Here is an 18,995-nt window from a genome sequence, read left to right on the forward strand (position 1 = left end):
CTTGTGATTGATCCAAGGAGCCAACTCTAGCACCTCACTGCTACCTGACAAACTACTGGCCTATCATAAAACCAAACTTCAAAAACTTAAAAGACTTTAAGGAAGAAAATATTGAAACTGTTACATATAGAAAGAATATTAGACCTCAGATCAATTATTTAAGACTTTTCATAGAATTCAAGTGTTTGCATAATGAAGATTTATTACTCTAGAAGGCAAATTATATTCTTTAAAGCCACATATCACAATAGCTTTGAATATACTTATATCTCCCCTTTATCATAGGTCTATCTCATTTTTAACTTCAAAACTTTAGATTAAATGCATTCTAATTTCCATTTAACCTGCTTAATTTTTTACGATGTTACTTAGTTCAACAGATCATTTAGAATCTCAATGCTAAGAAACTTGATTAGCATTGTCACATTTCTTAAGGTTATTTTGTCGACACTTTCCAAATTTTGATGAAATAATGGTTAATATCTTGTTTACAAATTTAAGTCTATGGTAATTGTCATAAAATATAGTTCTACTCTAATGATTTATCTAGCAATTGGTAAAATAGCTAATCATTTTATTTAATTATATCCTTTCAAAGAGATGATGTGAAGAAATTTTAAAAAGCTGTTTCATACTTGAAATTATAAGATACTTTAAACTTCACCCATTGATTTGTTAGTAGATGCTGGGAGACTGGGGGAGGGTATCTTTTGTGTGAAACCTCTAAATGGAATGCTATACTGTATTCCCTGAAAAATCCACCTGTAAAAATGCATTATTCTAATTCTGTATTTCTTTCTGCTTTTTTCTAAGCTAGAAATTTTTGTCACTCAGTTACTACATATTAAAATGGGTTACCTATCTCAGACCTTTTCATGTTTGCCAAAAGAGAAAAGTAAATGGACAGTAGTTGTTATTAAAATGATCTTCTAAATTGGTTTATTCCGCAAGATCTTCCAAGACACTACCATGGAAAAAAAAAAATGAAAGCTGTCTCAGAATTAAGACTTCAGGTGTGTGGTTATAAAAACTTGGTTAAGAACTGAGAAAGATTTAGGGCTCCTGGGTGGCTCAGTTGGTTAAGCAGCTGTTTTCTGCTGAGGTCATGATCCGAAGGTCCTGGGATCGAGTCCCACATCAGGCTTCCTATTCACTAGGGAGGCTGCTTCTCCTTCTGCCTCTGCCTGCCACTGGCCACTCCTCCTGTTTGTGCTTTCTCTCTGTCAAATAAATAAAATCTTAAAAGAAAGAGCTTAGAAATATTTAAGAATATGCCTCTTTCAAACTTTTTTCTGAACAACAAAATTTCTAATTCTTAGTTTGAGGTAGAGAGGGACCTCTTTCAAAAATATCTGTTTCTTTGGTCTAAAATGTGAACTGTATTCTGATCACATTTTTAAAGGGATTAATCAACTTGTACTAGAAGAAACATTGACAATTCAACAATAATAGAGGCCTTTGAGATACCACAACTTCTAAGAAGTAGGACATGGCCTGAGAAAGTTACCCAGCTGTCACCTAAGATATCTTATAGGGATAAAGATGACCTATTTAGGAGAGCCAGCAGCCAGAGAGTAAAGCCAAGAAGCAGAGGGAATCAATCCAAGAAAGCTAGGAGCCTTCATTAAGGTGCTGACATGTGCTCAGCTAAATTTCAAGATTTCTGTGAATGAGTCACTGCTATTTGCCTTTTTGATTTTTGAATGAGGATGTCTATTATGTTCTACTATCCTCATTTCGGTATTGCATACTGACTTTTTAGGAATCAGATTAAATGTCTTCTCATTCTATATAATTCTTCATATCAAAAGGAGCCTATCCATATCTGAACCTGATCTAGATAATGAAATGTTGGACCTTGAGCCTGATGCAATAATGGAAGGAGATGTAGGGGGTCCTGGGGAAAGTGTGGGTATTATGTATGTAGGATAAATGTATGTACTTTGTAGATGGCCAAATACTTTTTATAACTCTTTTATAAAGAAAAAAGAGTTTTATTCCCCACCCCTCCCCTTGAATCTTGGTTGTTCCTATGATAATTTAAGAAATAGACTGTAGTGGAAGTGACCGTGTCCAAATCACAGAGGTACATTTTTAAGAGAACTAACAGCATCTACTTTCTCCTTCTAGGATTTCTCACACTTGAAACACTTCTTGGAACTCAGACGACATACTGGTCAAACCACAAGGCACATGTAAGGGACACATACTGACGTTCCATTTGACATTCTTAGGTGAACTCCTACACACTAGGCTGCATGAAAGGCCAGCCATGTGAACAGGTCATCTTAGCTGTTCAGGATAACTGAGCCCACAGATGATACAGTCAAAGTCACATGAAATAAGAAAGCAGTGCTGCTTAGCCCACTCAACAAGACCAGTGAAAAATAACAAAATAACTGCCATTTTAAGCCACTAAATTTCGGAGTGGTTTGTTATGCAACAATAGGTACTTAAACAGGAGTGTTCCATGTATGGGACATAATGAAGACATGAGATAAGAATGGATGAAACTTAATGGGCAAGTATATGACACAAAAGAAAAAAAGGCTTAGAACATAATTCTGGGAATTCTAAAAATGCCATAGAGAGGACCAGATGCCAGCAAAAAGTCTGTGAAATATGTTCATATAGTAGAAGGAAGTGTACGAGGTTGTAAGTGACCTGTAAGCCAATGAAAGAGGGAGGGGCCGCAGAGGTGATTTCTAATGAAAGATCAAATAGGACATAGCTGATAATTGCCTGCTACATTTAGTGACATGGATGTGAAAGGTGGCCTTAATAAAAATAGATTTGCCTACTGACAGGGAAGAAGTCAGATTGTCAGAGGTTGAGGTAGTTGAAGAGTGAACAGCAAATGCATAGAGAGAGACAAAGTAAGGACTTTGTTCAAGATCCAGGAAGGATGACAAAAAGAATCTGTGTGTGTGTGAGAGACAGAGAGACAGAGACAGAGAGACACAGAGAGAGAGAGAGATAGGCAGAGGGAGGTAGGAGAGAGGGAGAAATTTAGAAAGATTTAAATTACCTTTAAATAATGATGAGTAGGAAAAAATATATAAAAGTCAAAGTAAGAGAAAAATATAAGTGAGTAATATTTTACTCTTTCCAGAAGAGATCCTCAAACCACAGAACATCCATTTAGGCACTATCTATGTCCATTGTCCAAACACACAATAACCTCAAGAGAACATTTGCTACAAAGCAGACTTTGTAATAACTTAGCTGAATCATGGATCCAAAGGAAATTATTTACTAATATATCAAAATGACCTTGTTAAAAAGCATGTCTTGGAGTCTACAGTAGAGACTTGGGAGTTTATAGCTCAAAAGACTATCTTTTTCAATTTTAGGCAAATGGTTCCTTTTAAGGTAAACACTGAAAATTATATTTTGAGTAGACTACTCCTATTCAGGGAAAAATTGCTAGAATAACATTCAGAAGCATGAAAAATAACAATTTACTAGTGTGAAAGAGCATATACAAAATTTTTGCTAGACAAACTTCTGAGGAAGATTATTGGAATGTAAGATTGTGGGTCAAGTTAGATGTTGCCCTTCTCAGTGTGCTTCTATTCACCCCTGAATTTTCATACATGCAGAAGAGCCTCCTGGTAGCAGAATAGCTCATACCCTGGTTCTTTCTCTGGGTGTTTCAAAGACATGAGAGCATGTCTGATAGAATGAGTTGTTGCACTCAGCTAAAATCAGGGAGTAGAAAAAAAAAAGTCAGTGAAAGACTATACAAGGAAGGGAAGACTCATTACTAGTGATGGGATTGACATCAGGTAGGGTAATTAGAACTTCCCGAACACACCATTTGCAAGAAACCCTCTTAATCCAAATATGCAAGTATAATAGGTGCACACCTTGGGGAAAGTGCTGCAAGAGGATCAAGGAAAAAATATGTTAAACTAAAGACCAGTAAATCATTCTTCAGGATGAAAGCAGTTTTCCTAGAGAAATCCTCACAAAAAAGAGATTCATCTTCCCCTGCTCCTTGAGATTCCTTGCAGTCTGAAAAAATTACTATTCTTGAACTCGGGTGAGTCAGGCTACTAGCCCAGATGCTTTTCCCCCTATATCCCTCTTCTGGTCTACTGCCTGATTTTCATTTCCCTTGGCCAGAATTTTCTTTGCTAATCCTCCTTTCTTCGTCATTATTGTCTTTATCATCTAAGAGAGAGAGTACATGAGTGTGCATGCAAGCAGGGAGCATGGGGGTGGGCAGAGGGAGAAGAAAAGAATCTTGGGCTCCATGCTCATCACCTAGTTTGACACAGGGTTCTATTTCACAACACTGAGATCACGATCTGAGCCAAAATCAAGAGTTAGATGCTTAACCCACGGTACCACCCAGGTGCATTTTCTTCTTCAAGTTAGTCTTATAGGAAAGTAGCAAAATGTCAGATTTTCATCCTATTCTCTTTTCCTCTTCCAAAATGTGAAACGTTCAATTTTCAGAAAACCATGAAGAATGATTTAAATTTAGGGACGCCTGGGTGGTTCAGTGGTTGAGCATCTGCCTTTGGCTTGGGGCATGATCCTGGAGTTCTGGGATCGAGTCCCACATTGGGCTTCCTGCATGGAGCCTGCTTCTCCCTCTGTCTATGTCTCTGCCTCTCTCTCTCTGTCTCTCATGAATAAATAAATAAAATCTTTAAAAGAAAAAATGATTTAAATTTAAAGACTAGTTAACAAGAACATATAAGATAATTTGTTTCCAGGATAATCTCTTGAGACACAAGCACAAACCACAGCAGAATTTTGGTAATACATAAACAATACCTGCTCAATTCTACCCACTGCATCTGAAGAAAGTAAACAAAGGAAACATGGACAATGTAATTCAAGCAATCAAATGTCCATTCATTGATTCCTAGCCCAATTTAACGGCAAATCAGGAAGTTTTCCATAAGCTCCATGAGTCTCCAAAATACGCCTTTGTGTTGGCTCAACTCCTGCCAATTACCATACTCACTAAAGCATCCTCAATATTTTGACAATAATTGTAAGTGCTTTCAAAGTTAAAATATGTGCATCAAAAAATATGTACCAGATAGCTATACGTGAACACTTTTCACTAAGTGCTGAAAGATTTTAGTGTTGTGTCCAAATTGGTAACATGGATCAAACACAACAAATAAAAACACAGTTGCAATATCAAAATGCTTTCCAACTTGCTGAGCTTCAAATCACCAATGAGACAAAATTTCAAAATATTAATCAACACCCCCAAATTAAAATTAATCCAATCAACTTCCAAATAAAAAAAGGCATCTAGTGTTAGTGGTTCTCCAATTTTGACTTCGACTCCCATGGGACACTGGACATCATCTGAAGACATTTTTTTGTTTGTCACAACTGTAATGCCTCTAGTGGTTAGAGACCAGGGATGTTGATAAACACCTTCTAATACCCTTCAAGAAAAAAATATTGGCTCAAAACATCAATGGTGCCAGGATTGGGATATCCCTGAGTAAGAATCGTGAAATTGGATTTCTTTCTTTTCCTTTATTTATGAAGTCCCCTCCAAGTTTGTAACAAAATCATACCATAGGCATATAGGAAGAAAAAGATCTTCCAATCCATTATGATTTTCAGGAAATGAAGAGAATTACCATTGCTACATATGAAAACAAGGGCAGGCCATTAAGATTTTAAGCAAAAGGAATGTCCAAGGCACAGGCATCTTTGTATAACTTGGACTTTTAGGTCTATTTGAAGTTCAAGAATGCTTCTAAATATGGATAAACTCTCCAGTATTCTGAATTCACAATAAACTTTCTAGAATATTCTAAGCTTTTACTTTTCTCATGGGAATGCCAAATAAGACACTAAGGTACTTCAATCCAAAGTGAATCCAGATTTCTATGAATGAGTCTAATATTACAATAGTCGCTTAAAGAAAGAAAGCTCTCAGGAAAAAAGGGAGATTAAAGTAAAAGAGATACAATTTAAATTAATTCAGTGAAATGCTATTAATTGGTACCCAGTTACATTCAATTCATTTTCTCAGTCACTCAAAGCTATATACTAATATCCAAAGACAGCTAAAATAGAGAAAAGATTGTAGAAATTATTCACAATGATTCTGTGGCAATGATCTCAAGAGGCCCAGTGGGAACAAGCAAATTTAAGGAGGTAAAGAAAGTAAATTGACTCTTTGGGAACTTTATCAGGTAAGAGGTAGAGTTTGAAAAATGGCTTTGTCACTGAAGAGAGGGAAAAACCTCCCTGGTAGCATTTTTCACTTTCCAACAATTTCGTTTAAAGGAAATGGCATGCTGAAAATCTTGGGAACACAGTCTATGACCTTTGTTTTGTCATATGCATACATCTACCTTAAGAATGGAAATGATAGGGCTTTAGCAAGAATGTAATGAGATTATAAAATGCCCATTATCTTTATAATTTTGAATTGTAACAGCTCCACTGCAGATGGAGTCATTGTTTTGGAATTTGCTAAAATCTCCATAAATAGAAATACATTTCTTTTGGTCAAAGCTCTATTATTTTCAAGGTTATATTAAAGTAAAAACACTCCAGAATGTTCAACATACTGTTCTAACAACCACTGAAATGTTAATGTGAGTTAATTTACTTGATCTAGTAGCAGTTTCCTAACTTAGAGAGAGAAGGGTCCTGATTTTAAAACTAAAATGGTGAATTGACCCAAAAGTTCTTTCCTTAAATGGGATTCCTTTGAACACTGCTTTCTAAGTTGCCAACTGGAAAAAAGAAACTGGTTCCTAAGAAATGTGGGATATACTGCTTATGTTAATTCTTCTTTGAGAATCATACTGCATATTAGGAGAGCAAACCTTTTGACAAACCCAGTTGCCTGTCTCTAGCAGGTTTCAGAGTTTTTGCTCAGTTAACCACTGTAGTCTGTAACACCAATTAATATTCTTTGGCATTCATGTACTGAGTAAATTTGGGGAAAAAGTGGTCTAGAACATGAACTAGAGTGTTGGGTGTGTTATCCATTGCCATGTAACAAACTATTATATCCTAATTTCCATGGGTCAAGGAACAGCTTGGCTGGGTTTACTGCTCAGGGTCCCCTAAGGTTGCAGTCAAGTGTGGACTCAGACTTGGGGGCAGATTTGAAGCTCAGGATCTATTTTCAAACCTAAGTATTTTTTGTTTTTTCATAATTCACTTTTTTCATAATTCACTTCCTTGTCAGTGGCATACTTCCTCAGGGCTAGTAGGAGAGAGAAGCTGCTGTTTTTCAACTCTCTGACCTCTAGCCCCTCCTTTAAAGATCAGCTCAAGCCCACCCAAAATCCTATCCCTTTTGATTAACTTAAATCAATTGATTAGAACCCTTAATTGCACCTGCAAAATCTCTTCAGCTTTGTCATGTCACATAATCTCTCACTGGAGTGGCATCCTTTATATCAATAGGTCCTACCCAGACGGAAGGGCAGGGTAGTATAATAAGACTTGAATACCAGAAGGCAGGACTCATGGGACCATCTGGGGATCTAGTCTACCCTACTGAGGAACTTCAAGGATAGCAGTAAACATAGCAGAGAGCTCAAAAGAGAAGACAGGATCATAAAAGGCTCTTAGACCCACAATTTGCTGATTTCCTGAAAGCCTACCCACCACCAATGTCCAAATCAAAATAATTACAATGTCACAAACTGTATTCTTCAGACTGCTTCACTTAAATGACAAAGTAGTTACTTTTACTAAGACCAGTGGCAAAACAGATTTTCTGTTTAAGTACATATTGCTGAAACTTGTATGAAGAGAGCATACAAGGAAATAGAAAATATTAGAAAATATTTTCTGGCATCTTTTTTTTCTAAGTTAGTGTCATTGGGGCATTTTCTTCTAAACATTTAGACCCATTAAGGAGGAACAACACATCAGGTCAAGCCCGGCCAATAACAAAACCAATTATCAGCTTTTGTGAGGATGGAGATACACGTACTAAATAATCCATAATAAAAACCTCAAAAATCAGAATTTCTAGTGACTAGAATCTAGATTTCAAGAGTCATATCGTCAAAATTTATCTTCACTAAAATGTTACAAAGTTTTTGCTGATCATAATCACCATATAGAATATTTTTACTATCTCAGCATTAAATAATTATTTTATAATAATATGCCTAACCTTTACATTATATTCAAATTTAAGAGGAAGAAATAATAGAAAAAGTAGGGATGAGATAAAATAATATTTTATCATAGCTAACTTGAAGTAAATGTTTTTAATTCAGAAGCACAAACCATAGAAAATATGGATAGGAGTCCATTGTTGCCTTTGTTTCATTAAATTGTACATAACATGCTTTTCAAGTGAAAGTAGAGTCTCCTTCTTGTATTTACAATGATGGTTTTTAGCCTATTGATTTAGAAGATATTTTGCTTCTCTTTTCAACAGGAAGTATGAGATCACTGATAAAGCTTAAGCCCATATGTCTTGATAGAGCACTATTCTTTGTACCAGTTATACTCAGTACTTATTGCATATTTTAAATTATTTATATTTCAGAGGAAAGGGTTAGCTAGGTAATTTACATAGTAGTGGTAAAATCCCAGTCCACAAAACTAACTGCACAGAACACAAAGCTCGCTTCCAAATATTTACATAGTTCCAGAATTAGGATAATAAGGTACTTTTCAGAAACAGTGAAAAGCAACAAAAGTCCCTTTTGGAGAAATAGAACAACAGACCTAAGTTTCAAATCTCAGTGGACAAAGACATAAATCAGATAGAAAGATATAATTTCAGAGAGAGCCAATTCTCTATTAGAAAGGGGATGTGGGTTCTGGGAGGCATGCACTTAATTCTGACTTATGCACACCACAGTGTTGTCCATAGAACTGTACAAATCGCCCTGTGATAAAGGTTAATCAAATGTGTAGCGTGACTTAGGATAAAATGCCTTGGATGGCTGACCAATTCGATTCATATCTCCTGGTGGAGATCCATAATGTCTCAATTCTTAATTATCTAGTCTTTTGTGCATTAAAAAAATGGCCAATAAAATGTCAGCCAAGAAACACACTGTTCATTCCTTTCAGGTTTATTTTAAACCTATTGCACTTAGGCTAGAGCTAAATCAATTTTTCATGAATATCTACCCCAGTAGATTGCACCTCAAGCCAGTTCAGATCCCCAGAGAATTTTAAAAAAGAGATTTATCAAGTAACAAGTAACACCTCAGGAAAAAGAAACAGGGTTTTTAATTGCTTTGTGCGCTCCCTAATTGAAGGCAGGCACCTTCTTGAAGCACTGGCTGCCAGGAGGAGTGAGACTCCAGTTGGCCCTGCCTAATTAATCCTGTGATACAAACCTTCTGGCTTCAATTTTCACATTTCTGTCTCTTTTTAGAGGTGATAATAAAACTAAAAATTTATGTTGGTTACTGTATGACTATAACTGTGCCAGCGGAACACAAATAAAACCATATGGGCTAAGGAGACCTTGTCTCCACATTTCTGGTTCCTCCGTGGTGGGAGGCACAGGGGCAAGCTCTGTGCTGACAAGACAAGGTAGGGGAAGCCAGTAGCAGGGCGGAAGCGCAGGTCAACTCCTCCTTGTGAGTTTGCTCGGCGAAGATGACTCATGGAGGCATATGCCTTTTTTATTGACCAGAAAAAATGCTCAAAATAGAATCGTATGCTCTGATAGCTCAACGGCTCAGTGCCTACAAATCATAAAACTGCACTGGAGCTTTTAATGAAAGGCAAATTAGGCAGCTTAGCCTTTAAAAAACTGGTCGGAGCAACAAGTGTAGGGTCTTTTATCTCAATAGCTTACATATTAAGACTAGTAAAAGACATCCTTCGAAACGCTGTGACGCCAGCAATGTCCAGAGTTGAGCTGGGACGCAGAAAGCATCCCAGGCTATGAATCAGCTCCACCGTTGACCCAGGTCAAAATTATTTTGCTTTCTATGGAGAACCTTAATTTCTAATGTGACATGATTGCTAAAAGCCCTGTGGAATGATACTTCCAGAAAGAGGCCATGTCATTGAAAAATATGTGCAATCAATAATATGTCATACCGTATCCAAACCTAGAAGCCCAAGTGCATCTGGATTTGTCCTTATATTAGTTATGAGACATGATGTTTGGTTTTTTTTTAAACATCATATGAAAATAGTAAAGCCACTCTAATCTCTGACAGTTTTTTGTCTGCTAATACTTATTCTTCCACCTTGATTTATCAACAGCATGGTATTTTCAAAGACTGGAATAAAAACCCAAAAGGTACCTTGTATCATGGTATTCATATATACTTCATACATTTTTTTAAAGAGAAATCTCCAAATATTATAGGATTTCAATTATTTTCATATGTTTAAGTCTATGCCACTTTTTAAAAAAACAATCCTTTTTAATTCTATTTATTTTGAATAGAGTTTCGACTCTGCTGAATTTTTAAAAATATGAGAGCCATCTGGTGGTCAACAATTATATTTTTCTTAAAAACAATTTTGTGTGTCTTGCAAATAAAGTGTTGTTCTATTTTTAAGTTTGGTACCTTTTTTTTTTTTTTCCCCAGTAAAGCACTCTAACAAAGATACTAATTCTCCATCCACATATGCCTAGTTAAATGGATTCTCAATATGAAACTAACTTTCCAAATACTCAGTTTTCATTGGACATGCCACCTATTTGTTATAAATATCAAATAGACTGTTGTTTCTATATATTTCACATATTTACAGAGAAGTGACAAAAATTACACAAGGAGCTGTGAAAAATACAAAGATGTTGTTAAAAGCTTTATAATATGTTGGTTTTAATACTTCCTAAATCAAAAGTGATTTTTATAGAATATTCCTCATAAAGATGAGGCATTGGAAACCAGGTTTAGGATTCCATGAAGATATACAGATGTGGAATAGAATTTAAAAAGGAAAGATTCAAGTGTCAAAAAAAATTATAAAGGTTCAAGGTTTGGCCAGCGATAAGGAAAACATTGAAACAAAGCTGACATTAATAAGGAAGTGGTTGAAATTCCACATGCCTGGCTCATACAAATTTTTAAAAAGCTGTTTACCTTAAAAGGTAGTATGTATATACACATGTGCATATTACATAAATACATACAATACATATAATATACATATTATACATATACATATACATATGATATAATACATATATTATAAAATGAAGCCTATTGTGAAAATACTATTACATGACAATTTCATTCTGATCTCTACCTCATAATTAAACTATAGAGTTTTTGTTGTTCTTAGTAGATTTGTTAACTGTTTTTACTGTTAGTTAACACACACTGAGTATTTACTAACATGGCAAGTTCTTGACTAAAAGCTTTTTTAAATGGTCTCCTTGAATCCATGTAAAATTCTACTTCACAAGTACTGTTAACCTCCCATGAAACTAAGGAGGCATAAGAGGTCCAGAAAAATAATGAAATTGTTAGAATGAATGGCCTTGGTTTCATCTGAATTCTACACGTTTATCTATCATTCAAAACCAAAATGACAGCTAGATACTCTAATTTCTCATAGTTTCACCATGTTTTCAAAAATGTAACTGTGTCCCCAGTTAGCTTTGGTAATAGGTAAGGTATCAACCTTATAAGCCTAGTCCATTACCAAGTGATGTGGGAAACCAATTAACACAAGAACTCAAAGGAATGTTGGGGTGATGGTCACCAATCACTTTAGCCCATTACATGCTCTTTCTTCATCCTCTTCTGGAACAAACTCTTTCCCTTCCCTTCAGACTCAATTGTCTCCCTACTCCATCTCTAGAGTTAAGGGGATGGTGCTAAACCCCGTACTCTGAGGATTAGGCATGCAATCCGGGCCTGGTCACAGCAACCCTTTCAGGAGAAAGCAGGGGACTCAAACCAGAACAGGCAGAGACATTTCTGCCAGTTTTTCTTACCTTTAGTCTGGGAATTATCATAAGAATTCCTACCTATCAGATCCTGAAATTTAGATGATATAAGCATGAACTGCACTGCTGCCCTGGGCCCCTTGCCATCTCCCCTACACACTCTTATGTACTTGAAAGAACAGAACAGAACAAGGTGAACACATACAGAAATACAAGAAATAAGATAAAACAGAAGGCCTAATGAAAATACAGACTGCCACTCTGTGCCTAAACGCCCTAAATGAGCATCATTCTTACGTAAGTTCCTCCAGAGGTTGAACTGCCCCTAGAATCCTTTGAATAAATATGTGGCCATTGTTTGTTGAGCTTTGTTTCTGTTGTTTTTGTTTTGTTGTTTGTTTTGGCTTGAGCTAGTATGAGTTGGATTTTTGTCACTTGAACACAAGAAGCCATTAGAGTTACAATCACAAAATATTAGGTTCCGTATGGCAGAAAACAGGGACAACCACTGTTTAGCCAATAGTGTCTACTGAGTGTGTTTTAAAATAAACAATTTCCCTAGGAAAAGAGCCAATGTGCCTGCATATGGCAGGGAAGTGTGACACAAAGCACCAGACTGGTTGCGGCAAACATCGGAATGAGCCAATTTCCAAAAGCTCAACAGTTTTAATCCCCACCAGCATGTAATTTTTGTTTTTATCTCACCCTTATATGTGTAAAACCAGTTTCAAAATTTACACACTTAACAAAATATACACACACCCCTCCTGATTTTGACTATGTTCAGGCCAGGAAGTAATTCTTTGAACTCTATCTTCATCATCTACAGTTAAGTGGCAGACATAGTGGAAAGAAGAGTGTAAATTTCAATGAAATCAGAATGTATTTAATTCTCATAATGAGAAACACAAGATCCAATAAACAAAAAAACTTATGCTTTCCAGTTGGACCACTCTAGCTTAATGTCCCAGTTTTGCCACTTCATTAGTTATGAAAGTTGGTCTCTCTGTCCATTTCCTTTTCAATATGAGAGTGGAATACCAAAGTCAGTTTCAAGAATGGAAATAACCTAAAAAGAACCTAAAAAGAAAAAAAGAAAAGAACCTAAAAGAGATAGTCAGTAAACATCAGGTGTTGCTTTGGTTATAGACATTTTTAAATGTCAGTATTAAGTCTGCATATACTTTCATTAAAGCAATGAAAACACATGCCCAAGAAAAAAAAGGTTTAATTTCTTATTTACTAATTTTGTTTTTTCTGAGTATTCATAATAAGCTTCTTATAAAGGCACTAACAATCAAAACTAATAGTTGGAAAATACAGTGCTGAAATTTAATGGTATTGTCATTATTGCAAATACACAAATATTTTATTGTGACTTTATTTTCTGTGAATTTTATTTAAATGAAGATATTTCTCCCAATACTCCATTGTCTTGTTTTCTAAAATACGGTGAGAAGAATTTTACAGCCTCACAGTCTAGCCCCATGACATTCATTCATGAAATGCAGAGGGCATTACATAATCTCTACTCATTGTTATGTATATGTTCAGACAAAATTACTGCATGAAAATATTTAATCTGAGGCAGACTTACTTCAAACAGAATAAAGCCAAGTTTGAAAGTGATGCCCAGGCACGCCTGGGTGGCCCAGCAGTTGAGCATCTGCCTTTGGCTCAGGGCGTGACCCCTGGGTCCAGGATCCAGTCCCACATCGGGCTCACTGCAGGGAGCCTGCTTCTCCCTCGGTGTCTCTGCCTCTCTCTCTGTGTCTCTCATGAATAAATAAATAAAATCTCTAAAAAAAAAAAAAAAGAGAAAGAAAGAAGAAAGAAAGAAAGAAAGAAAGAAAGAAAGAAAAGAAAAGAAAGAAAGAAAGAAAAGAAAGAAAAGAAAAGAAAGAAAGAAAAGAAAGAAAAGAAAAGAAAAGAAAAGAAAAGAAAAGAAAAGAAAAGAAAAGAAAAGAAAAGAAAAGAAAGTCATGCCCATTATGCAACATAAAATAGGTGAGGGATTCCCTAACTTTTTTGACATACTACAATCTCTGGGAAACTTGCAAAAGTACCGGTACCTGTAACTGACTACCCATTCGCCTACCCGATTATCATTCAATTGTTTGGGGTGTAGCCTAGCCTTTGAAAGTTTTCAAAGACCACCTGGTGATTCTAGTGAGTATCACCTTTAGGAACTAGCCTTCTCACTGTGTCTCTTATCACTGCTTATGCAGTTTTAGCTGTTTCATTTATTTTCCTCTAAATCCAAAGCATACAGCAGAGAAAATTGTTTTGTAAAAGACACTGAAACAAAACAAAACAAAAAACTGTTTCAATCATTTAATCAAATTAATGTGTTTCATTATTCACCACACACTGGTAGGGATGAAAGAAGAAAAACAAGTACAGGACATAGATTAAGTCAACATTTTTAAAATATAGTTCACATGATAGAACAAATCCACATAAAGATAGTGTAATTCTGAACGTCTCCTCAGGAATAAGAGTCCTCTAAGGACTTCATCATTTGAAGACAGTCCGAATACTTTTAAAATGCAAGTAACCACATAACTGTAGCCATCTTAAAGGAACTCCCAGGTGATTTTAATATGCACCAAAATTTTCTTTGGCCAATGTGATCAAAGTTTTGTTAACATAGAGGCTGATAGCTGGGAACTATTGACTGATTTTCGTTCACATCAGAGCTACGTATATTCAGCCCTTTTCAGATTCATAACAATATTCTATCTCTTTCTTGAATCCACCACCTAGTCCCATTGGTGTGGGCATGCCAGATGCTGATGCTGAGACGTTGGTGGCTGGGAGCCATGAACATGCCCACAGTATCCATATTCTTCATCATCATAGAAAGAACAGAGGGAATGCCCCCGTGTACAGAGTTCTTGGCTCTTTTCTAAAAATCCCAACTACCACCACAGCTTGGCATTACCAGCTTTTCAAGTTTTCCATCCCAAGGCTGCAATCTCTACCTCAGGTTTACAATGAGGACTAAAGGTAATGATGCACAAAGAAAGCACTTAACACTGTGTCTAGAATCTAGCAGCCGCTCAGTACATGTGTTTTCAAAACCAAGATAACACCCAATTCCATTGTCTTGGAATCTTAGTGGTAATTCTAAAAGCGTTCATTAAAAAAAAAAAAAAAAAAAACTCCTGAAAGTCTGTTGTAAGTGAAGCATATTTCACTTTGTTCAAATTACTGCCAACCATTCCCAAACTTACTGATTTTTTTTTAATTTTGGGTATTTTGCCCTTAAAGTTCAGTCTTTCAAAAATGAGTAGTTGTAGATTCCTAAGAGGCAGGTCTGTGGATACCCAAAGATATTCTTACCTGAAGCAGGTGTGACAGATGCATAAATAACTGGGGGCAGAGTAACAGTGTACTTCTCAGCCTTTCATTAAGTCTTCCCTCTTTTCCCAGCAAAGGCAGAAGAAACCAAAGTCATAGAACATCTGAACTCTGTCCAAACTTCAGCTATATTTTAAAATTTCAGGTTAGCATGTATAATATATTAATGCTATACAACTTTTATTGTGTTCACTTTAAAATTTATATTAAGTAGATTGCTACATTATGGTAATGTACTAAATTACCTAAAGCAAAGTAATACAATGATTAACTGACTATAAACATTGGTTTATGGTCAGATTATAAAGTATTACAATGATTAACATTATGCATTTTCATAACAGCAGAAAATTGCAGGATGAAATATCTGTGGATTGACTCAGTGCCATTAGGAATAATAAAACAGTGGTATAACTCAGTCTCGAGTTACATCTTGAGAGTAAACTTTGTTTTAAATCTCCTCTCTAAGTGGTTGAGAAATTCATTAATTTAAAATGCCCAAAGCTTGCCAAATACAAGGTAGAGAATGCAAGTATTCATACTAATTTATGATAGTAAGCAGAATAGGGCTTAACTAACAGTTTTTTAGTCTTTTTCTCTAATACTTTGCTGTAGAACCAGATCCATTTTATTTATTATGCTCTTTCAATGATTAAATAAAACCGATATACTGAAGATTTAGATCTTAACTTCTTTCAAAAATAGATTTGAGATGGGTTATGATATTTAAAAATACACTTTCAGATTGAGAGAAGCTTAGCTCATCAGCTAAGTGAATAGATCAATTCTTTGTGAGAAGCAGACAACCCAGAGAAATAAAGACCTGGTAAAGTCACTGATTTAGATTGTTCTTCAGAGATGAAGAGTTGGAATGCAGGTAGGTACCAAAACAAAGGATTTGGGCAGCAGTGAGGAAATCTAGAAAAATAATGATGGAATAATGTGGCAAAACACTATAGTGGTATTGTCTAGGCTTGATTTCTCAGGTTGCCACACAAATAAATAATCTTAGGCAAATTACCTTAATTTCATCATCCGTAAGATGGGCACCTCTCTCAATTGTTGAATGGATTAGATAAAAATTGCAAAGTGACTGGCTCAAAATAGACAATAAAAGAGTTACTTTGTATTTATTGATTTTACTACAATTGTTACTGGTTAATCATAACCAGTTGATTATTGTTAGATGCTAATGATAGGACATAGTCCCAATAGGAAAAAAAAGGAATAAAGTAAAATTGGGAAGAGCCATTTGATAATGTCAGATAGAAAAAAAAAAATCAAGAACACTGGCTAGGGAAAATGATGGAACTTGGGAAATTGCACTGAGTCCTCAAATACATGTGTTGATCATTCTGTATTGCAGAGCCTCAGACTTATCACAATGATATCTGTCCACTCCTGGAAGATGTAGAAGAGTTTTAGTCTTTCCTAAAACTAAACTTCTGTTCTGGTTACTACTCCAATGATTAAACCATCGATTGTGGCTACTTATGTTTTTGCCCACCTTTCCCTAGATAAGCAATTTTCACACAGGGAGTCATATTTTCTATAATCCTAGCTCTTAACACAGTCATAGACTTATAATAGACGCTCAGTGAAGATGGGTTAAATTAATGAGTTAATAAATGCTTAAGGAAAAATGGAAAATTTTCAAATTAATGAATTTTGTCTATATTGTTTTAAATAGATAACTGAATGTCAAGTTAATTTCTAAACTTCCATTAGCATCTATATATCCATGTAGCTGCTCATTTGTAGACTTCCCTCCTGCTTTCTAGTATCTAACATATTAAAATCAAGTATTAATTGAATAGTTCAATCCCTTTTTTCCATGCTGTTTCTTAGAAAGTAACTATAAACAGACTAACATTAGAATTTCAACATGGCCACTATAATAATGCTCTAGAAAATAAAGTCAAACTCATGGGTTCTTAAAACCTGCACAAATAGGTCAATGTGATACTTTTGGGATTATAAGGGTGGTGTGACAAGCAAAATGATACCAAAGCCATTTTTTTTTAACCAGAGAAAAATTACTGTAATATTCCTTGATTTTAATGAAGCAAGTTTAAGTTTTATGTCTCCCTATACATGGTAACCAAATGCCTCTCACTGATCTTAATTTGGTTTCATTTTTCTTACCCTTAAAAAACTCCAGGGAACAAATTTTTGATATCATCAGTATATAAACTAATTGCTAATGCAAGACTCTCTCCAAATGTGGTTTGTGACCAATTTTTTTTAATGCCCTGCAATTAGGTAAGTATAAAAATGTTAATCACCCACACATTTTCAATGAGCAATGTGTACAATCTCAGTGACTTTTTCCTCTTTCCCTATGTTTGTTCTGATTATACTTATGGAAATGCAAAATTATGCTACTGAATCTAATAAAAAGTGGAGGCATACATGGTATATTTTTTAAGTTTATTTTCTAAATAATTCATCCATATTGCACTTAATAAAGCTATCAGTCTGTGGCAGATAACAAAAAGAAACTAGTCTTCCACCACAGATAGTTTGAGAAGCACTATCCCCCTATTACATATTTTCTTAAAAAAAAAAAAAGACAGAAAAAAAGACAGAAAAAAACCCCCACTATTTTTAACTTGTTAAAAATTTGGCAATACTCTCTATCTTCTCCTGGTGCTGCATTCCATTTATTATTTATGTGGTCACAAATTAAGTATTACTTCAATAAACCGTAAAATTATTAAAACTGAGTTTAACAACAACAACACCTGACCACATCATTTCCGCTTAAAACACTTTAGTGGCTTCTTAACAAAATCTTTCATGCTTTTTAAGGCTTAAAAGAAGAGTCTAAGATCTGCCTCTAGACCACTCTTTTAGCTTGATCTCCTCTCCAGCCCTCATTCTCTTCACTATAGACCACACACATAGGCTCTCATTTTCAGGTCTCGGAGGTTAAGCTTACTTACTGCATGCAACCTTCCCTTTCTCTGTCCTCATACACAAATACAAATACGAGCATAGACACGTGCATACACACATGCACACCCAAAAATATTGCCAACTCCTGCTCTTTCGTTACTGATCAAACTACAGGGAAACTTTTCCTGGTCCCTTGACCTCTCTGTTGTTCTCTCTGCCTTTCATACAATTTTCTATATATATAAATGTTTTTAATAGCTTTTCACTGGATCATAGTCCTGGAAGAGCAAGGAACTACTTTCTAGGTTTTGGTATTCACAGAACCTAGCTTAGGATCTAACACACTGTGGGTTCTTAGCGTTTATTAAATGAATTGATGCATAACCATGATGAGCAGATTAGTGATTTATAGTATAAATTCACTTTTTACTTGTCTTTATACTTTATATCTTTCTGCAATAGTTCCATGGCATTTTGAAGCCATTATAAATATATCGCTAATTTACAGAAAGAATACTGTAATCTCTAGCCTTCTTTATCTTATTATTACTTAGATATCTCTATGGTAAATGTGCTTTACAAATAAGTTTGTTGTTGAAAAATTCAGCTTATTCAACAGTGTATTTGTCCAACTTGTCAAGGCCATTTAAAAATCTGATCATTTCCTCGATGTAATACAAAAACTTATGAAGGCAAACATTAACCTAGCAGAAGAAGTGGGATAAAACCTTTTGAATTCAGTCTCACTTGTTCTTATTTTGAAATTAGACTTCACTATATTTACACTAGCTTCAACTGTAATTCAATCCTCGATACATGTTTTGTTTGTTTGATCTGTTAAAATAACCCTTAATTTAGGTATTATTAATTTAAAAACATTGATTTC

The sequence above is a fragment of the Canis lupus genome, chromosome 14, assembly GCF_003254725.2.
Source record: "Canis lupus dingo isolate Sandy chromosome 14, ASM325472v2, whole genome shotgun sequence".
Taxonomy (NCBI): Eukaryota; Metazoa; Chordata; class Mammalia; order Carnivora; family Canidae; genus Canis; species Canis lupus.